Source organism: Phalacrocorax aristotelis, chromosome 26, assembly GCF_949628215.1.
Source record: "Phalacrocorax aristotelis chromosome 26, bGulAri2.1, whole genome shotgun sequence".
NCBI classification, from domain to species: Eukaryota; Metazoa; Chordata; class Aves; order Suliformes; family Phalacrocoracidae; genus Phalacrocorax; species Phalacrocorax aristotelis.
Window position 1 is genome coordinate 1,211,606 of NC_134301.1, and position 21,846 is coordinate 1,233,451.

The window sequence follows — 21,846 nt, forward strand, 5'->3', positions numbered from 1 at the left end:
GGTTGGGGCGTTCCTGGAGCAATGACCTGAACACCTCCGCTGGCGGAGAGCGGCTGCGCGGGGGGAAAGGGGGGTTTTCCCCTCCCAAGCCGGGTGGAGAAAAGGGGGGAAGGTCCCCGCGGGGGTCCAGGGCAGTGGGAGCCCCCACTGTGGGGCTGGGAACACGCGGAGAGGTGGGGGGACCACGGGGTGGGGTGGGGCTGTGGTGGGAGGGGGTCCAGGGACGGGGTGACGGTGTGCAGGGGTGGCCAGGTGTAGGGTGATGCCCTGATGTGGGGTGCTGGGGTGGGAGTGGGTCCCGGTGTGGGGTGCTGTTATGGGGGGGTGGGTGTGTCCAGGTGGGGGGTGCTGCTGTTTGAGGCTGCTGAGATTTGGGATGCAGCTCTCTGAGGGTGCCCAGATGTGCAGTGCTGGCCTGCTGGCCTGTCCAGATGTGGGGTGTCACTGAGGAGGTCCAGATGTGGGATGTCACCTTGTGATGCTGTCCAGAAGCGGGGTACCACCGTGAGAAGGGGGTGTCCAGGTGTGGGGTGCCACCGTAGGATGCTGTCCAGATGTGGTGTGTCACTGTAAGGTGCTGTCCAGATGTGGGGTGTCACCCTAGGATGCTGTCCAGGTGTGGGGTGTCATTGTAGGGTGCTGTCCAGGTGTGAGATGTCCCCGTAGGGTGCTGCCCAGATGTGGGGTGTCACCTCGATGGGGGTGCCAGGTGGGGTGGGGCGTGCCACCCTCTGCAGCCAGCTGTGGGGTGCCACCCCAGCTCTTCCCCCCCATCACCCTCAGGCGGGGACCCACCACCGGCGTGCTGGCGACGCACGTGCGCAGGAGAGGCGAGGGCGCTGGCGTGAGGGTCCGGCCGCCCCCGGTGCACCCCGGGGGTGCCCCTGCGTGACCCCCCCCCAGCCCCACAGGCTCCGGGGCCGTGGCCGGCGCTCTCTCCGGCGCGCGCGTGTGCTGCCTGTCTTTCCCCATTGTAAAGAGGGGGATTCCTTGAAAAGGCTTCACACGGGTGTCTGGCAGCGCCAAGCTGTAAATCCAACTGCTTTATGGCCCTGGCAGCAGATGTTTTAAAGCCCGTTTCCCTCCCCCCTCGCCGCCGTTCATCACCCACCCTCCAGGCCTGTGGTTTATTCCCCTTCTCCCCACTCCAACCCCAATTTTTTCCCCCCTGGCTCCCCACTAAATCCCTTTGGATCCTCAGCCAGCAGCTCTCAGGGTGACAAACTCCCGCATCGCTGCATCCCGGAGGGGTTGGATGGGGGAAACCCACTGGAAAAGACACCCACGAGGGGCAGGAGAGAAGGACGGAGCATCGTTTCCCTCGCTGGCAGGGACAGACACCTCGATACCCTCTTTTCTTTTTAATCCGTCGGTGTGGGCATATTCTCACAGCGAAAGGCTGGAGGCAGTTAGCCAGAGCGGCATCCATTGTCTCCCGTAATAGCCTTTCCCCCCCAAAAAAAAGCAAAAAAAAGGATATTTTTGCTCTGGTTTGGAAAAATCCTTGAAAATATCGCAGGGAAAATAAAAAAGTCTATTGCTAAAGCCTGAATTTTGCCTTTTTCCCCCCGCCCCCGGTTTCCGTGGGACGTTGCGGGAGCCCTGGGGAAGTTCTGCCGGGGCCTGGGCGCATCCCCCCGCGCCCCTCGGAGGGTTTGGAGAGGAGGCTGCGGCTCCCAGCCCGGGTAACCATGGCAATGGGGACCTGGAGCATCCGAACACCCGGCTCCTTCCCTCTCCTCGTTAGCAGGGCCTGCCACGCTCCTGCCATGCATACAATATTTATCTTGATTAGCCAAACACGCTCACCTACCATATTGTGCTGCTGCTGAAGGAGAGGAGAGCGTTTTTCCCGCCCCCCCCCCCAGCCCTGGATGCAACGCAAGGGGGGGAAAAAATTGCTTCCCAACCCCTCCCCGCACCCCTGCGCATCGCTCCGCCGCCCCGGCGAGAGCCCAGACCTCCAGGCCGGGGAAGGGACGGTAAAGAGTGGATGCTCTTAATTAAGGATTTTTATTTTTTTCCTCCCAAAATAAAGGTGATTTGAGACATCCCTTGGGCCAAACCTGGTAAAATTTGAGGAGACGCAGCGGAGAGACCCCTCGTTTTGCTAAAAGACCCTCGTTGGGGGGGTTGGGGGGGGGATAAAGCAGGAAGGGCGATGGCTTGCGGGGAAGGACTTTGCTCCCGTGGGTGATACCAAAACGACGCGGCTGTCCCTGCTCGCCCTCCCCCACCCCGGATGCTCCATTTTGGGCCCCTTTTTAATTTAAAGCTATTTTTCCATCACCTGCTCCGGCGTGGAGGCGACGTTGGGGACCAGGGGAACGCCGTTTGCTTTAATTGCCTTCCATAATTGGCTTTTTTTTGGGGTGCGGGGGGGGGGGGGCTGTGCTGTGCGGGGGGTGCCAGGGGTTCGGGGTTCGCGTGGCCGGACACCCCCGTGTCCCCGGGGCTGCTGGTTTGCTAAAAGCGTCTTACAAGCAGGGAAGTAGTGCATGAAACCTGCACAAGCGTGCGTTTGCACACGCGTGTGGTGCCCGTGCACGCCCACGCACGAATGTGGGTTTGCACAGGTACCCGCGCATGCGTGTGCGCATGTGTTTGTGCACGGGAGCGTGTACGACCCACCCCCCCCCCGCGCCCCTCTGGCGCGCACAAGAGCGTGTGCTCGCTGGCGTAGGCGTGACACGTGTGTGTCACGCGTGTGTGCGTGCTGGTGGGGCAAACACGCGTGCACATGCGTGGAGCAGAGCAGGCCATGCTGAACTGCACCCGTTACCCAGCGTCACCCCCCAAGGGGGGGTCCCGGTGCTGGCGGGGTGGGTGTCACATCAGTCCCGGTCAGGATCAGGCCCCCCCACCCAGTACATCTATCAGGGAGGACACGGTGGACAGTGCAAAGTTCACCAGCGAAGCCCCCTCCTCCCCAGGCCCCTCGGGGGGGCTGCAGGGGGGGCTGGGGCTGGTGCCCCCCCCCAAGCCATGCCCGTGGAGGGGCTGCGCCCACCCAGAGCTTTGTCTCCCAGTGTGTTTTAATGAAGGGCACCCAGAGGTCAGGCTTATGGGGGAACTGGGGGCGGGGGGGAGGGGGCTTGGGGATGGGGGGGGGACACCCCCAGGTAACCGTTAGTGTGGAGTGCAATCCCCAAACCCCCTTGGATAGTTTTCTGCGTGGGCTGAGGGTGGTTTGGGGGCGCTGGGGGGGATCTGAGGATTTCAGAGACCCCGCCCGGGTGTGGAGTTGGGGGGTGCCTGTGGGATAAGGGGGGGGGGGAAGTGGCCCTGGGTGGGGGGGTTTGCCCCTGTGAGGTGTCCCCATAAAACAGGGGCTGGGAGGGAGGATTTTGGGGGTGTTCTGTACTGTGGGAGCGTTTGGGGGTGGTGGTGGTGAGGGGGTCTGGATGGTTGCACACCCCAGGGGGAGCCCGCACTGGGTTTGTGGGGTGTGTTTTGGGGGTTGCACAGTGCGTAGGGGTTTGGGGGGGGTCCCGCACTGGGTGTGTGTTTGGGGGGGAGTGTCTGGATTGCGTATTAGTGGGGGGATCCGCTTCGTGTGTGCAACTTGGGGCGGGGGGGGAGTGTTTGGGGAGGGGCTGCACTGTGCATGGGCCTTGGTGGGGGGGGGTCTGCGGTGGGTGTGCAGCTTAAGGGGGGGGTCCTGCATGGGGTGTGCAATTTGAGGGGGGTCTGCACTGGGTGTGCAGCTTTCGGGGGGTGTGTGTGTCCTGCACAGAGTGGGCAATTTGAGGGGGGCCCGTCATGGGGTGGGCAATTTGAGGGGGGTCCGCACGGTGTGTGCACCCTATGGGGGGCGTATGGGGGTCTGCACGGGTTGTGCACCTTAGAGGGGTGTTGTTTTGAGGGGGGGGTAATCCTCTGTGTTTGGGCCTTGTGCTCTGTGCACGTGTGTGCACGTGCGTGCGCGCGTTACCTGCATGTTCACACACGTGGCGTCTGTACAAGGGCTCCGGGACTGCTTAGCACACGCTGCAGGTTTCGGGGGGGGCCCGGGGGGGCCGTGCGAAGCCCCCGTGTTTGCACCACTGCAGGGACGAAGCTCCGTGGCAGGTTTTTTGGGGCGGGGGGGGGGGGGGGGGAACACAGCAGCATTTCTTTTTCATCCGTGGGGGTGCAATTGGGTGCGTTTTACCCACCACGAGCCCAGGGCGGTTGCGCCACGTGCACGACCCCGCGTCGGGGGTCCGTCGGCGCGTGCGTGTGCTGCACCCCGACTCCACCTTTCGCGGCCGAACCCCTCGTTTCACGCCGCTTTCCAGAGCACCCCGATCCCAACACGCTCCCTCCGAAGAGCTGCCGTGACTCAGTTTCCCCCCGTGCGATCACACGCGACGTTGTCCCCCCTTCGCGTCCCCTCTGTGCCGCTGACGCCGTGCCCGCTGCTCCCCTAAAAATACCCTTAAAAAAGCCCCGTAAGCGCCAGCGGCCGCGGGTTCCCCCCCCGGGGGCCGCAGCAAAGGGTCTTCGAGGGTCTCGATTAAAAGTAAGTTGGTGGAGAAGAGCCGTCGCGGCCGCTGGAGGCCGATCGGGGAGCGTGGGCACGCGTGTGTGCACGCGTGTGCGTGGGCCTAGCGCGTGTGCGCACGCGTGTTACGCTCGTGTGCTGCGCCGGAGCTGGGGGGGGACACACCGGAGCCGGGGGGGACACGCACCCCGGCGCGGGACAGCCCAGCCCCGTCAGCGCCGAAAGCCCTGGAGATGCTGAGATTAATTAATAAGGGTGTAAAAATGAGGAGGAAAATGGAAAATGAGCAGTGCTGGGCTGAGGGCGCCTCGCTGGACCCTCCTGCATCCCCCTCCTCCGGAGACACTCCCAAATGCCCAAATTCGGGGCATTTGGCTTTTAAAAAAGAAAAGAAGCTCCGAAAGTGTGTTCTGAGGAGATAATAATGGTGAGAATTGTATTAATCATATGGATAAGAACAACGGTTAATAATAAGTATTACTAAGTAAATAATAAGGAAATAATAGTAGTAATGATAATAATAACCGATAGCAATAATAGCGGTAATAGAATCAATAATAATAGCAATAATAATAGCAACAATAATAGCAATAATTGCAATAATAGCAATAATAACAATAAAAACAATAATAGCAATAATATTAATAACAATAGCAGTAATAATAGCAGCAATAATAATAAAAATAGCATCAAAATAAAGGGGGGGGAAGGTGAAGAAGGACTTTGAGGCTGGAACTCCCCGCGCTCGCCCCGAGCGGGCGGAGCGGGGCCTCGAACCGGGGCCCGGCCGGGGATGACGTGGGAGCCCCGGGGCGGGGGGGGTGGGGGGGGTGCGAAGGGGGGGTCCGGAGTGTGGAAAAGGCTGGGAGATATTTAAGGCACTCCAGGCAATTGCTCATTCGGCGGTGAGTTATTGCAGAGCCGAGCCAAAGGTTATTAGGAAGGATAAGGGCAGCCATAAAACCAGCACAACTAGCGTGCTTTTCCTATAGAGATTATCATTATTGGCTTATTAATACACGATAATTTTGAATTATACACTGCAATAAATAGAAAAGGCTTGACTCGGGGCTTTAAATATTTTATGAATCTCAAAGCGAACATTTTAAGTAGCACCATGTGGCTCCGACCCATCACACGGACTCGCCTTTCTTCCCCCGGCCAAGTTCCCTCTCTCTTTTTTCCCTCTATATATCTATTTTTTTTTTTTTAAATCCCTTCTCCCTCCCCTAAATAATAAAAGAAAAGTGGTTTCAAAGAGCAGATTAAATTGGCAACATGTGAACGAGGAGGAGGCGTGTTCTGCACATCCCCAAAATAACCCATTTGGGGTTTAAAAGGATATTAAAATAAGTCGGGAAGGCGGGCGGGAGGAGAGGCTGGAGCGGCTCCGCGCTCGCCGGCCCGCGCTCCCCGCCGCCTTTTTTCAAAAATATATCTAAGTCACGAAGAGGGGGAGGCGAGCAAAGGGTTCCTTGAGGTTTGCTGAAAAGCCCGGGTTCCAAAACGAGTAAAAAATGTGAGTTCCCGCCTCTCCTTGGAGTATTTTGGTGAGTTTTTGTCTGGTTTTCTTTCCCCCCCCCTCCCTCGGTGCAATGCAAGCAGCTTTCTGGTGTTATATATGTGTGCAAAGCCCCGTGTGTGTATATATTTTATATATAATATATAAATTTTATATAATATGTTAAAAATACAATGTAAAAATTCTAATATAAAAAATTCTAATACATAAAAATATATATTATAAAAGGGAACACATCCGCAGCGAGTCCCGCTACTGAAAACTACTTCCCACGAAGCCCCGAAAACCGCAGCTCTGCCAAGAAATCTAACTTCATTTCCTAAAAAAAAGCCAATAACCGGTAAAATAAAAACAAGTAGAAACTTAACCGAGGTTTAAATTCCTCTCCCCACCCCTCCCTCTTCCAGCCTGGTTCCCACCCCCCCCCCACCCCACGTTTTTAGGGCCTCGCGGAGTCCCCAGACCCCCCAACGCCCCCCCGACACGGCCGCGGGTTGCACCTACCAGCCCGCAGCGCTCAAGAAATACAATTTTAGCTTAACCAACTCTTCCCAAATCTTTCAAATTTGCACCCAAACTCCAGCATCTTCGTCCCGTTCCGGCGGCTGCGAAGGCGGCGGCGGCGGCTCCGGAGGGAAAACGCGGAAAAGCGAAGATTTTTCCTGAAAATGCTCTTTTTTTGGTTTTGTTTTGGTTTGGTTTGTTTTTTTTTGTTTTTTCCTGCATTTCGGATTTTTTTCCCCCTTTTCTTCTTCTTCTTTTATTTTTTTTTTTAAGCTGCGATCTCTTCCGGGGGCAGCGGGAACGCCTGGAGGAGGAACCAGCCGCCGCTCCCTCCTTGCTCTATAAAAACACATTAAAAAAAGAGAAAACATTAAAAATAAAATCCCCGCACCGACCTGCGCCAACCCCCCCCCCCCGCCCGCAGCTCCGCGCAGCACCTCGTACCCCACCACCACCCCCCGACCCCCAAATCCCCACCGGGGACCCCCCCCCGCACCCCGTGGGGGGCTGCGCGGGGCTCCGCGCTCCGCCGGGGCCGGGGGGGGGGGGGGATGGATGGATGGAGGGATGGATGGAGGGATGGATGGAGGGACGGATGGAGGGACGGATGGAGGGACGGAACCCCCCGGGGATGAACCCACCCCCGCAAAAAATAAAAATCTCTGCAAATCCAAGGTGGAAATTCGCCGCGCCGCGCTCCGCACCCCGGCTGCGAAAAATGCAATTTTCAGCCTGAAATAAAGAGAGGGAAAAAAGGGAAAAATTCAAGTTTTGCGCCCGCTGTCGCCCTCCTCTTTTTTTTTTAAGGCTCCTTCAGGTAGCAAGCGGTGCATGGACTGGGTTTTTTTTTTTTTTCCCTCCCTTGTTTACAGCTACAGAAGGCAAAAGAGTCATAAATCTTGGGGCAGCCCACAGAGACAAGTACATTTGTATGCATCGTTAGAACCGGCTAATACCTCAGCCCATTAGCGAAGCAGGGAGAGCTGGAGTTTCCGGTGTACATTAACTTACAGTTAAATTCTGGAGGAAAGGGCATTGCGAATTAACATAAACTATATCCATCATATTGTTTGTCATCTTAGATTAGCCAAGAGAGAGGGGACGCGGGTGGGTGAAAGTTTCCCCCGAGCACCCTGGGCTGGGGTGAAGCGGTATTTTATTTTTCCTCTATATTTTTCCCCCCCCCTACAAGCCCGAGGGATGCCCAGGTCAATGAGTTTTTATTAAGGGTTGGGGTTTTTTTTTTTCCTTCTTTTTTTTTTTTTTTTTTTAAATAAAATAAATCCCGCGTGTGTCTCTAACGAGTGGGGTTTGAAGCGGGAGCCTGGGACGCTGTGGCCGGCCGAGGGCAGGTACAGGCAGGGGCAGCGGCCCATAGGCATGCAGCGCACACTCCCCGCTATTTTAGGGTTTTTAAAATATATATATATATATTTTTAATTATTTTTTTCCCTCACTCCCATTTTCTTTCTCCCATTAGCGGATCGATGGCCCCTCCGCCAAAGAGCCCTCTCCTCCAGATCCATTACGCCAGCTATTTCCTTTCACTAATCAATGCTTTTTTTTTTCTCCTCCATCTCCCCTTCCACCCCTCTCCTTCCTCCCCCCGCCCCGCAGCCTCCTCCTCCTCACGCGCCCTCCCTTCAGTGACCCCCCTTTCCTACCCCAGCACCCCAAAAAAACCCCAACCCATTAGTGGGGGGCGGAAAGCCTTCATTTCACCCTTGGAAGGCAGCAGCATCGCCCTCCCTCCTCATCCTCGCGCCCCCACCCTCAGGCAGCACGCAGATACTGTGATTTTTAAAAAAATATTTTAAAATATATATATATTTTTTTAAAATACATTTTTTTTCCACCTTTTTTGTTTTTTTTTTCTCGCTCCCCGTCTTTCCTCCTTCGCCCGTGAAAGCGTTAAAGGTAGGAGCCCGGCACCCGCACCCAACAGCAGGCTTTTGTAGGGCTGATTTATGACTTCAATCTTGGTTCACCCAGAGTTCACGGGGATTTGCTGTTCCTGAGGGCTAAAAGATGGTCTCACTTGACAAGTGTGACTATTGGAAATGCCTCTCCCGCTCCCTCGCTCTCTCAACCGCTGCCTTGCCAGAGAGTAAAAGGTTTTCTAATTGAGAATGAGACTCGGGGGTTCTGCGCCCCCCCCCCCCCCCAGCTTTCGAGCCTCAGGTATCAGCTGGAGGTGGAAAAACAGGGACCCGGAGGGGCTCAGCACCCCAAAATCCACCCCCCTCGGTGCTGGTGTCGGGGGGAGAGGGGCAGCGGTGGCTAGAGGGATGCGACAGCCCCCCCCCCAAACCCCAGCACTAATTCCCAAGGAAATAGAAATACCCCCCCCCTCCACCGCCACCCCCCAAATTCCTTCCCAGCCCCCGCCGCCACCGTGGGTTTTAAACAAGTAAAATAGTTTATGGAAGGCATCGAGGTCTTAAACTCCCGCAGAAGCATCAACCATAAATTACCCGACGTGACTTGCTTCCCAATGCGCCCGGCTCTGCGTCTCCCACCGCCGGGTCCCACCGCCGCCCCCCCCCAGCACCCCCCAGCACCCCCCCCGGCTCTTCCTCCCACCCCACCCCAGCCTCATCCTCCTCCCGCACCCCAAAGCTTGAGGATTTCTTTTATTTTATTATTATTTTTTTTTCCCCCTCCGTGCAGCGAGCATCCGCCCACCTTTGCCTGTAAAATAACCCTTGTGGGAATGTTAATAAGATGCAAATTTGAGCGGCAGCTAATCGCGTTCTGGGCCAGCGCACGCCTGCGTGTGCCTGTGCGCACCCCTAATTAATGCTCCGAGGTAACGAAGCGGCCCAACGCCGGGCGCGCGGGTTACCGGGGTGCTCCGGGTGCAGGATGCGGCCCTGGGTACCCAGCGCAACAGCTGGCTTTAGGCGCCGCAACCCCCATCTATATGTGCCTCCGTAGGGAGCTATGGGGATGTATAAAGCCCTGGGCTTGCAGGCAGCGAAAGGCACCCGGGGATGTTGTGTGGGTGCTCAAAGACACCCCCCCGCCGCCCCCCAAATGCGTGGCGTGGCTGCGTGCGCCCCGATTTGTGCTGGCGGCCGCTCCCCGATATACCGCCCTTATGTATAGGGGTAGCGATCTATACGTGCCGGCTGCGGCGACGTGCCTCCGGTCACTGCATGGGCAGAGCTACAGGGGCGGGCGGGGGGCATAGGGTGATGTCTGGGGACGGGGCTATAGCCTGGCCGTGGGTCTGTATGTCCCTGTTTCCATATGTCTGCAAGTCTATACGTCCCCCGTTCTATAGGTGGATATGTTTTCCTTATGCGTGGGGGTGTGGCGGCGCAGTGGGGTCCCCCGGCTGTGCCAGTGGGGCTCGGAGGGATGTTGCCCCACCAAAGGGACCAGCACGGGGGTCTCCAGGTCACCCCCAAAGGGGAAGGATCCCCCTGAGAGCAGCCAGGAGGGCAAAACCTTGGGGAGAGCTGGGGGGCCCTGCAGAGACACCCACCCCCCCAGACCCCGCTGCTCCTTCTCCCTCCCGCGCTGAGCACCCTGTGGGTCCCATGGGTGACAAGGGCTGGGCTCAGGGTGACCCTCTCTCTTCCAGCCTCTCCCAGTGGACCAAATTGAGGGCTTTTCACCCCAAAATCTGACGGGCAGGAGCACATCCCAACGGCTACTCCCCACCCCAAGCCCTTCCACCGCTCAGCCCCTCCCAAAGCTCGCCTCCCTCGGGATTTCGGGAGCCCCTTGGGATTCGTCACCGAGGTCCCAGCGAAGCCACCGCTCCCAGGGATGCTGGTACCCCGAGCCCGAAGCACCCGCAGCACTGCGACGCTGCGGATGCTGCGTCCTTCAAAACCTTCCCCCCCCCCCCAACACCTTTCCCTAAACCTGGAATGACTGAAAAACCACCCAGGCCCCATTCCAGTGCTTTACATGGTTTTTTTTTTTAACCTTAATTAATTTCCTTAAAATGACGGTTCTCGTGGAAATGAGCTCTAATCCCGCTCCCGATTAACGTGGGCGCCGCGCTCTCCGGAGCAAAAAATCCCAGGCCGGACCATGAGGTTCGTTTAGAGGAACCTGCTGCAAATAAAACCAACCTCTGCAAGGGGAGAAAATGAGGAGGAAAAGCATAAATCCCCTCCTGCTGCATTTTTCTCTCCTTTAGCTGAGCATCCACCTCTGCCTACCTCCCGCCTCTCGATCCCGCATCCCACTTCGCTGTCACTTTGGTTCCCCCCCTGCCCACGAGGGCGCGGGTGGGATGGCGAGAGGGACGCGGGGACGTGGCGAGAAGGACAGACGGAAGGAAGGGAAGATGGGAGCAGAGCAGAACAACCCCTTTCAGGGCTTGGGACCCCCCCAGCCCCGCTCGCTCCCCGAGATTTAACCACATACCCTGCATCTGGGGGCAGTTTGCAAGGATCTGCCCGGCTTCTGCCCCTGGGAAGGCCATGGGAACCGGGCTGGGAAAACAGCTCCCAACCTATTATGTCATTAAAAACCCACCAGCGCCCTCCGATCATCCCTCGCTCCGGCCCCCCCGGCTCCCTGGGTATTGAATTAGGGGGAGACGTGGCACGGAGGGCAGCCACGGCGGCGGTGCCGCTCCCCACCTCGCTCCATCCCTTTTGGGTGGGTCTGGGGTTACCGTCGCCCCCCCCCAAGCATCCCCACTCCGGTCCAGCCCTGGGGATGGAGCATCGTGGGAAGGGGAAGCTGAAAATGAGCATCAGCTCGATGCCTCCGCGGGGAGAGAAACCCGCGGGTTTTAGCTGCTTTGCAAAAAACCAAAACATCTCCTCCAGGCCCGGGGGTTTTGTAGTGATTGGGGGGGTCCCCCCGTGCCGGCTCCCCAAAACCGCCTTGCACCAGCTCTGCCAGCGCCTCCCGTCTTCCTCCCCGTGGGTTATTGTTTTCTAAGCAAATAGAGATGTAAATATACGGCAGCTCCCAGGCGGCTTTGACCCAGCAGCGCGCTGCAATTCTCACTGCCATTTACACGTCCTCGTCGCACTTATTTATTCTTATTAAAATAGTTTAAAAAAAAAAAAAAACAGCTGGAAAAAAAAAACCCCAACCAACACGGCAAAGAGGAGAGGAACCCTCAGCTCTGCAGGCTGCTGGGAATAAAGTGTATTTTCTTTTTTCCAGGAGGCTTTCTGGGCGAACACTGCTCTCTTGTTCTTCGAATCACTTTGCCATCTTGTGGCTCTGGGGAAGGAGGGGCCTCACCCTCCGCTCACCCCCATTAATCACCCCGACAGCCCTCACTTGCCGAGGCCTCTCACCCTTTTCATCTCCGGGTTTGTGTGCAGCCGCCCAGCGCTGCCCCGCTCCGGCCTCGCACAATGATGCCGCCGTCGCCGTCGCCGGGGCATCCCCTCCCTGGCGTGCCCGCATCCCGCTCCCCGGCATCTCGGAGGGGCTGGAGGATGGGGACCCTTCCCCAGGCCGGCGTGGGGGGGGGGGGTGATAACCCAACGCCCATCTATATGTTATTGCCCCCTCCAAAATGAGCAAATCTCCCTATTGCAACGAGCTGATTAATATTTCGTGGCGGGAAGAGCCGCTCCTTCGGGTGCCGCGCTCTCCGGAGCAAAAAATCCCAGGCCGGACCATGAGGTTCATTTAGAGGAACCTGCTGCAAATAAAACCAACCTCTGCAAGGGGAGAAAATGAGGAGGAAAAGCATAAATCCCCTCCCATTGCATTTTTCTCTCCCTTAGATGAGCATCCACCTCCTGCCCAGGCCGCCGTATGGATGGAGCTGGGATGGGGTATGGGTGCGCGGGTGCCCTGGTGCTGGGCAGAGGGCGTGTTTTCACCCTCAAGAATGTGCCCAGGCACCGTGCAACGTGGATTTTTGCACGGGGCAGGAGGATTTTGCATCATCTTGTGCTTTTTAAAAACCCCAGCTGGTGGGATAAGAGCACCCCAACTCAGTAGCATGAGATCCCAGCACCCCGGCAGAGCCGGCCCCTCCAGCGCTGCTGGAAAATGGCTGCTGTAAGCGAATTACAGCTCCATCCCGGGAATTAAATCACAACTCGGCGCTAACTCGATTGCACCTCGTATGGCGGAAAGGTCAAACGGGACTCGCGCTGGCTCCTCGCCACTGCGTGACGGTAACGAACGCTCCCCGGCAGCTTCTCCCCACACTAACGAGCCTGGCGGGGGGGGTTGCAGGGCACCGCGCTGCCCCCAGCCCTGCCACAGCCCTGAGTTTGCACCCACCAGCCCCTTCCTGGGGCTGATTTGCACCCTCGTGCTCAGGCGTGCAAATCCTGTGGGTGTCGGGGAGGAGGGGGCAGAGCTCCCGGTGCTTGCAGGCAGGTGCGTGTGTGCACGTGCAAGGCGATGGCCACGTGCAAGGCAAGGGCCACGTGCAAGGCAAAGGCCACGTGCGAGACGATGGCCGCGTGGCTTTGCACAGGTATAGCACGGCTGATGGTGATGCAGGCGTGTTGGTGCAAAAGCACCGCCCCAGCTCACCTCCCTTTGCACACCCATCCACCCCCAAAGGCATTTATTGGGGTGCAAGACCACAGCGGTGCCGGGTCCCCTCGCGAGTGGGGCAGAATGAACCCCGATTCCACCCGTATTCCTCCTTATTTAGGCAGAGCCCACCCTCCCACGGATGGGTGCGGGCGGCTGGAGGGTGTCCAGAGCATCCCCCCCACCCCAGCCCACGGGGCACCCACGGGGCGTTGTTGAAAATCCAGGAAAACTACCCAAATCCCTCTCCGGCTGTACATGGACCCATCGAACAGGGATATGTGTCGCCCTGGCGCAGGTCAGCACGCAGGGGAAGGGGGTGATAAATAAAATAAACGCCCGATTTTTAATTTTTTCCATATTTTTGATTGGAAATCCGGGCGGTGCATTAGCATGCAAGGCGTCGGGAGCCGGCGCTCGGTGCCGCTGCGTGACCTTTCCTTGCACCCGGTGCTGGGGAGGAGCCCGGCGCGGTGGCTGCGCCGGCGAGCGCGGGGGCTCACGATACAGATTCTAATTTGGCGATTACTGTCACAAAGTCATTTGTCACCCGCCCCGGGGAGACTCGGCGGACGTCAGCCCTCCGATGCTCCTTATTGCTGGCTTAATCTTTACAGATTGAATTAAGATTGGGGGACTTTATCAGCGGATGGAGCTGGGTGAAGGGTTACGCGCGGGTTTCATTTGTTCGGCGATGGAAGGATGGAGGCTTCCACCCCAGCGAGCCCAAAATGAAATAAAAATAAGACCCAAAAAACCCAACAACCCCCAAACCCCACCTATTACCCTGTAATCAAATTGCCTTTGAGACGCTCTTCGGAATAAAGCAAGATGGATGGAGCATCCTTCCCCCAGCCCGTGGAGCAGAGGCCATCGCCCTTCAACCCGATATTAATTCTCCTATTAAATTAAATAACGCGAAGGGTTGTGCTGCTTTCATTAAGCGTCGTGGGCGAACGAGCTCCCTGCAGCCTCCCGTCCTCCGAGCAGCGCGCTAATTAGCAACAGGCAGGAGCGATGCCCTCCTGCCTCCCCCTTTCTCTGGCTTATTAATCGCTGCGAGTAATAAATAGACTTCGGGGGGCTTGAGGTGGGGATGTGGGTGCTCACGGAGCTGGGGGCACCTGCTTCCCCCCCTTCCCCGCCTTGCTTCCCGGCTCCCAGTTGGAACAGCCCCTTTGAAGAAGCAAGGAGGGAAGATGAGGGTGGGGGTGATCCCCTCCTGCTCCTATTGAGGGGGAAATAATCAGCATCCCAAGGAGGTGAACGTGTCCTGCTGACGAGGTCGGGACTCGTAATTATACGTGGTTGGGGATGGGATATAAACTGCTGATAAATCCCGAGTTAAGCTGTGGCTGGAGGGGGATGGTTTGGGACGGGGATGTGGGAAAACCTGTGTGTCCCAGGGAAGTTCAGTCCTGGCCTTGGTGGAGAAGCTTAGTTCCCTTCACATGGCTTTTATGCTCGGGATATAAACCCCTCGTCATCGCTAGTCCAGGCTCCCTCTGGAGTCAGTGGAGAGAATCGGCACAAATCAGGTAAATACAGGAAAACACCCCAAAGTGACCCAATCCCTTCCCACTCGAGGAGCTGGCCTAACTTCTTGACAAGCCAAGCTGGAAAGGGGAAGGAGAGCCTTAACCACGAGGGCAGGCTTATCACGGCGGCCACGGCCGTCCCCATCACCCATCACCACACTTAAATCACCACCGGGAGCGGGCGGCCGGGTACCACAGCTCAGCCGACGGGGAGTCGCTCATCAGCGGTGACGGCTTTCCCGGTTGTGCTCATGTTTGGCCTTTCCTAGGAAGAGATTGAGCTCAAAGCCGAAAATCCTTCCTCAAAAACTGCGTTGCTGCTCATTAGGTTTTTCCCGCTTCCTTTGCAAGACCCTGGCTCATCCCTGCAGCTCCTTCGAGGACTCCGTCCCGCTTGAGGATTATTGAGTTTCACGCTGAACTTCACGTTAAACGCGCTGGGTTTTAGGAGAGCTCAACTATTTTCCACCCTTTTTCTCGCCCCGGAAAACCGGGAGTTTCAGTTACATCGCCGCAGGAAGCGGCTCACCCCTGCTGATTTACCCCTCGCGCCCCGTTTTTGCTCATCTTTTTAAAGCCCACTGGCTTTGCACGTCAACGCCAGGGCTTTGCCTGAATATTTGGGATGCTCCTGCAGTATTCCTGGCTTTTCCCTTCAAAGGGCCAAATTCCCCTTGAAAATCCACAGCAAAAATTGGAAAGAGGTGGTTTCACCCCGATTTGCTATAAAAACATCTCTGAGCTGGGGGATTTCACCTCACTGCAAGCTTTTAGGAGAGAACTTGCTTCAAGATCAGCTCTTTGGGCTTAAAAGCCTGGACTTTGGCATCCAGCCCTTGGCTTTAATGGTGTTCCGCGGCTCGGGCTGACCTTTACTTTGCAAGGCAATGCTTCACGGCTCCGGCTAAGCTTCTCGGAGCCGCCTGTCCGGGGTTGTTGGCTTCCCGGTAAGATTCATGGGACCCATAAAAACATCAGTTTTCTTTTCTAAACAAAGCTGTTGCCGGCCGCTCGCGGGGGAGAGGCTGGAGGAAGGGAGGGAGGGATGGAAGGAGGACGCTGTGCATTTTTTCCAAGCTGGCGAGTTGTTTATTTTGTTGCTGTAAATAAGGCAGCGGTGCTGGCAGAGCCTCCGGGTCGAGGGCAGGGCCTCGGCCGTCTCCTGGCCATCTCTCAGCAGCTCATCGCCCACGTAGGGGGAGAGATGGAGGTGACGTAAAATGGGCTGCGAGGGGATGCTCTGCCCCTGCCCCTCCTGTGCATCCACGAGGGATGCGTCTCCTTTGGACGCACTGCAGGCTGCGATCCAGAGCAGCGCTGGCCTTCTGGAGGCTGCTCCTCGATCTTCCAAAGAGATGGATCCAGCTTTCCTCATCCTGGAAGTCAACCGGTGACCTGAGACCTCTCCCAGGGCCTGTTTCCATACGGGAAAGCGTGGGCACTCAGCCTAAGAGTGGGATGCTCCCCCGGCTCTTGGTTACTCGCTCTCCTGCAAGGCATTGTCCGTCCTCTTCCCAACCCCAGCCGGGAAAGAGGGGTAACAGCGGGAAGTGATTTGCTGCATCCCGTAAGCCTCGGTTCACGGCGGGGAATTGCCCATGCCAAGGGAGATGCTCTTCAGGAGGAGCTGAGCTGAGAAGCCCATCTTCGCTAACGAACCTGCGGGCGTCTACGGTAAAGAGAGATGGATCCTGACCGAAATGCCAGGGGACGGGCAGTAAATTACCTTCCACTGACAGAGGAGCACTTTCATTTGGACCGAAGTGCACTTTGCATGCATTTTGCATGGTCTTTAAATGCACTTTAAATTAATGCACTTTAAACTCAAACCCTTAGTTAATTCAGATTCGCCTGCTTGAGTGTTCCCCTGCAGACACGTCCCCGCTGCAGGACCCAATCCAGCGCCCTTTGAAGCTGGGAAAAACGTTTTCAGGTTGGCTTCACCTCATGTCCCGCAGCCAAAAATGTAGTGTCTGGCCTGTTCTCCTTCTCGTAACCCTGGAGAGAGATGGTGAGCGCTTGCGCATTCATCCTCCAAGGGGATGAGTAGGACGGGAGAGACAACCCACATCGAGGGGTCCATCTTTCTCCATCGACCCTGCAAGGAGCTGAGATAACCCATCCAGGCCAACATTTTCTATTTAAGTAAGCAAAACCCACTGGTGCTGGAAGAAACTATCCAGCCCTCCCCAGGCTTCCCTTCACTTCAAGGAGTGAAGCGGAGCCGGTCCAGCTTGCAAAGGGCTGTGCAGAAGGCACGGGCGTGGTGATGGAGAGGGTGAGATGGGGCTTTGCTGAGCTAATTTCTGAGTTCTTCACCTGCTCCGCTCACCACGTTCCGAGGCCAGGGGATGCAAACGCATCCTAGAGGGATCCGCCATCCAAAAAGCTGCTTTAGATCAGGCCCATCTGTGGGGCGGCAAGGCGGTCTGCTCTCTGTCGTCTCCACGTTGCCTCCCAGAGGGAAATAATTTATTTCGCTCCCGTCCTACTAACTTTCCCCTGTATTGATCCATTGCCAATTGGCCGTTCTGCAAGAGAACTGAAGCCGACAGCCACGGTATTAGCTGTTAACACGTCAGCAGACTCTAAAAAGGACAAAGTCAAGGGGATACAGTCTTCCTCTGCGACAGAGGGATTTTGCCAAGCTGTTGCTGGAACGAGGTGAAGATGTTTGGGGCGTGGTGCCTCCACGGCCCCACGCAGGCGGTGGGATGGGGTGGACAACCCTACCAGCGCGGGAATTTTCGCAGGTTCCTCTCAGTGCCTCCTTACGCAGACAGCTGTGGCGTGGCAAAGGTTGGGTCCTTGCTGTGCCTGCTTTCATTTTGGCTTGGGCTGTGTCATTTTATGAGGTCAATAAGTCTTGTGGATGGTTTTCATCTGCATAATGTTAGTCATTTTATAGATGTGCCTAAATGAGGAGCTTCGTGCCCAAACTCCTCTATACAGTCAATGGCAGAGAGACCAGCACCCTCAAGTGTTAAGAAAGGGCTACATTCAGGTGGTCATTGCAAACCCACCAGGAATCTCATGAAATATGCCCAAAATAAGTCTCTTGCCTCCTTCCATTGACCAGACAGGAACCGAACACCCAGCTAAACCCAACGCCGGTTAGCTGGCGAAGCCGGGACGGATCCTGTCCTTCAGGAAGGTGGTTGAACCCCAGCCCTGGCATCCCCTGGAAGGAGGAGAGAGCTCATGATCTTGGAGCAGGTCCATAAGGGAGGTGGGCACGGGGGAGCCGGTACGCTGTAAATCCTTGCTGCGTGGCGTGTTGGCAGAGCCCAGCAGCACTGAGGCATATCTATAAGGGGCCATCCATCAGCATTAATCCAAATCAACTTCTAAAGTGGATTAGCCAGAGCACATGAAGCCCCTTTCTGGACACTTATTCAGAATTACAGTTGGTTTAATTCAGTTTAGCTTAATTCGCAAAGCTAAACCGAATTAAGGCTGGCTGCATTTTGAACGAGAAGGTCCGTGCGTGGGTTTAATATAATTTAGCTGTCCCGCTTTAAATTCACACCCTTAGTTGATCTATACGCCCCCAGGGAAGCAGCTTGGCAGGTAACCTCAAGGTAAAAATTACAGCATCTTGTCCGCGTTAGGGCTTTGCTCTGCTTGTTCTGGGCGAATCATCCTTTCCCTGTCAGAGCCATACGCTGGGCTGCCAGCCTGCCACCCGCCTGAGTTGTGGCCGCTCCGAGAGGTCTTTCATGACACATCCTGCAGCGTGATGCGACACCAAATGATACGCAAGGACAGGGCTGTGAGCGATGCAGCTACGCTCCAGGTGGAGCAGCACGGAAAATCACTCTTGGAGCATCCGCGCGCCTCTGATGGCAACCAGGACCGTCACGCACCCCGTGCGTGGAGGAGAGCAGGTCCTGAGGGTGGTAAACGGGAACCCGAGGGACTTCTAATCTGCCAGAGGGAGGCGTAATGGAAAGCAAATCCCTCAGGGTGGGATTTTCCAGCCCTGAGAACGGGGAGATGTTTGGAGAGGTTGGGGTCGCATGTGGGGTTGATGGGACACGTGGCCGTGGTCACCATCACTTGGCAGGGGTGGGCAGAGGATGCAACGGCCCTGGAGGATGGGTCTCTGGGTATCTACACCCCCGCTGCAGGCACCAACCATCCCGCAGGTCCTTCCCGGAGGTCAGACCCCGATTTCATCACACTTCCTCCCCAGCCACATCGTTTCACTACCTCTGTCTACAGCCTGACCCCCCCAACGTCTCAGCAGGGTCACCAAGCTGGACCAGGCTGGAGGGACATGACTTTCCCAGTCTGGGTGTCTCCTGCAGCCACCAATGTGGCTGTTGGGAGGGGGTTTAGACCACTCCAGGCACAGGAGACCACGAGCAGAATGGGACCCTCCAATCCTCCGAGGAAATGATATCTATGGGGGAGATCACACTGGAATTTGGCTGCAAATGACCCTGTCAAGCTGGGCACCGGGAGGGGAAATGCCTCCACCAAGGCTTTGAGGAGGTTTCTTGTCTTCTCTTTATTAATCATGGAAAAGCAAGTAGGTCCCTTCCCCTCCCATAAATCTTGCGGTGGCGTCAGCCCTGTTTGTCCGACCCTTGGCTCACGCTGCTTCTCAGCTCCGCTCCCACGACGGACGAACCGGGGAGGAAAACCGCCTGGCAGCGCCGCGCTCCCGCGGGTGTTAAGCACATGCTTAAAGTTAAGCAAACATTTCCGTGCTCTGCTGAGCCCAGACATTAAAATCCTAAGGTTTGCTTTAAAATTCCTGAGACGAATTTCCTGGTGCCTCCAGAGGGTCTTTGATTTTGAGGATTTGGAGGTGGGTTTTCTGCAGATGAGAGGAGGGGAAACTTTATCTCTTCAAGGAAAATTGAGGCTCCTGCCCTGCGTCTAGGCAGGACCTGATGCCTTTACCACAAGGCTCCCGATAACTTGTCAAGAAACCCCAAAATATTGAACCTGGGAGGAATTATGAAGAGTTTAGTATTAACCTAAGAGCTAACTCAGCATCTCCGCTAACTTTGATGGACCTTCTTCAGATGTGGTTGATGGAAACGCAGCGATCTCCAGCCTAACCTCTCTCCTTTCGCTTGTCGGTGATGGAGAAGCAAAGCCCTCACTGGTCTGTTAAACGCCTCTGATCTACTCTTTCTTAGGGTGCGATCGGCTTTGATCTCCACCCATCCACCCCACTCCATCTCACCCACCCGGGACCAGAAGAGGGAGAGGAAGGTCCGGGAAGCGACATGGAGCTGGCACAGCTCCCTGTGCCGTCCCCCTTCTCTAAATAAGGCCAAAATATTCCCGGTGTCTTCACATCTCCTAAATGTCTTGTTTCCATTAGTTGATGGGCAGCTACTGAAGTATCTCAGCAGCGGGATTTTAACAGGAACCGCTCTCCAGGTAACCATTACTAGATCTTAAAAACATTTTATTACAAAGGCAAATGTATGTTTTAGCAATGCTCAGACGGCTACTTAACGTCATGTTTATCCCAGGCCAGACGCTTCTCAAAATGAATGAGACTTTAAGATCCAGGTTCTCCCTTTGGTTAATGGACTTTAAGTTGTTTAAATCATCAGCTTCACTTAAACGTCTCACTTAAATAAGACTACCTATTTTTTTCCATTAAAAGATCATCCATCACAAGTGGGGGATGAGTCTTTCCATGAAGCCCCGATGGAGAACAAAACCATCCACACTAGGTCACGGTCATGGTTTGGCCGTTTCCATGCAGGGATGGACCATTTCTTGGCAGAACGGGCCCAAAACCAGCCAAGAGGCAATGGCGCAACCTCCATCCTCCCACGCACCGTGGCGTGGACGCTCTCGGCGCTGGTGGTCTGATGCATACCCTGGACCCTTTTCCTTCTCCTGTGCCCCTTCTTTGAGCTGGAGACCCCCAAACCATTCCCTGCCAAGACGCCCAGCTCCTGTGGTCCCCGCACGCCGAGACGGAGGAGAAATACTGATGGGGACAAGCTGCTGGCAAAGGCTGGGTGTCCAGTTCACGCCAGGGGTCGGCATGGCAGAGCCTGAAATGGTGTTGGCTCCTGCTGCTGGGTTTTGCAGTGAGATTTAAGATACTAAGGTAAGGCCAGAAAAAAGGTCTCACCAACATGTGCAACCAGCCCCGGTGATGGCCTTTCCACCCACAGCAGCGCTTTCCTCTTAACTCTAAGAAAGGAGAACCCCTGCAGCATAAATACAGACCAACCTTACACTCACAATCACCCCTTTTATTCCCTGTACACCCACAAATTTACAGCTGCCCCCCGCCCGTAACTCACAAAGCCCCCCCAAACCTACACGCCGAAAGCCGTCGCCTCCGTGACTTTGTATTCTCCTTGCAATATTCATGCGCGTAGGGTGGAAATGTAAATACATCCAGGCTGTCCCGCTTTGATTCATGCTTTGGTATCAAATCACATGTGCTTCCCCGTACGCAATAAATCTCTTTACGGTAACTCCACCTGAATTGTTCTTTGTGTGTTTCTCGGATCAGGATGAAGAACGGCGGCTCGGGGGGACCTGCAGACCCCCCCTCCTGCTGCCCACCAGCGAAATATTTCCCAGCGCGTGCACGGGCTGACGTCTTCGGTGTGTGGATGGGATCGCCCTTGGGCTGGTCCAGCATCTCCAGAGCAGAGCTCAGAGAAAGAAAAGAAAAAGTGATTTTTTTGGTGATTTGTTGTGTTATAAACCATGGACTTTGTTGTCCCACCCTGGGGACAACGACCTGAGAGCCTGGGGTCTCGGCTGGGAGCAGGGACGTGGTCAGGGCAGCGTTGGAGCCAGGCTGAAGTGGGGTCAGAAGTCCCCTTCCCTTTGCTGTTAGCCCAACCACCACCTCGCGTCCTTTGGGCTGCCCAGAAGATGAGGTCCATCTGCTCATGGACCCCCAAGTCAACAGAGGGAACTCGGCACATCCAGAGTCCAACTCCTTCCGCTAGAGAACCGTGCCCGAGCCCGATGCATCGCCCTTGGGAGCTCAGCTCAGCAAGGAGCCTTCTCACCTCGCTGTGACCATGTTGGAGCCTGGACTTGGTCTCAGCTGGTCCCCAAGGCTCTCTTGGTGGCCAAGGGAGAGAGATGGGAGCATCCCCCAGGCGGTGGGTGCATCCTCGGGTGGGCGCAGGGGACATTTGGGATGTTTCCTCCCCCGTGGCAACAAGGTCTCCCCAGGAGCATCTAAATCCCCCCAACCAAAGAGAGTTGACCAAATCCCACCTGAAACCACCCTGTTCTCCCCCAGAAAGGGCCAGTCATGGATCACAGCGGCTCCATCCCAGCAAGGGCTTGAGCTGACCCAC

The 21,846-nt window shown here is 56.2% G+C and overlaps 2 long non-coding RNA genes across 3 annotated transcripts in view; one reads left to right on the plus strand and one right to left on the minus strand.

Annotated features, from left to right (window-relative positions):
- LOC142048754 (uncharacterized) overlaps nt 1-21,005 on the plus strand; it is a 46,299-nt gene extending 25,294 nt beyond the window's left edge. For both annotated transcript variants that reach the window (XR_012657525.1, XR_012657524.1), the window contains exon 3: nt 20,169-21,005. This is a non-coding gene — a long non-coding RNA (uncharacterized LOC142048754). The remainder of the gene's footprint in view (nt 1-20,168) is intronic.
- LOC142048753 (uncharacterized) lies at nt 6,064-7,454 on the minus strand. The gene is made up of 3 exons (XR_012657523.1): nt 7,154-7,454; nt 6,513-6,851; nt 6,064-6,327 (listed from the first exon to the last, which is right to left on the minus strand). It is a non-coding gene; the product is annotated as an uncharacterized LOC142048753 (long non-coding RNA).
- Nucleotides 21,006-21,846: the final 841 nt, after the last annotated feature.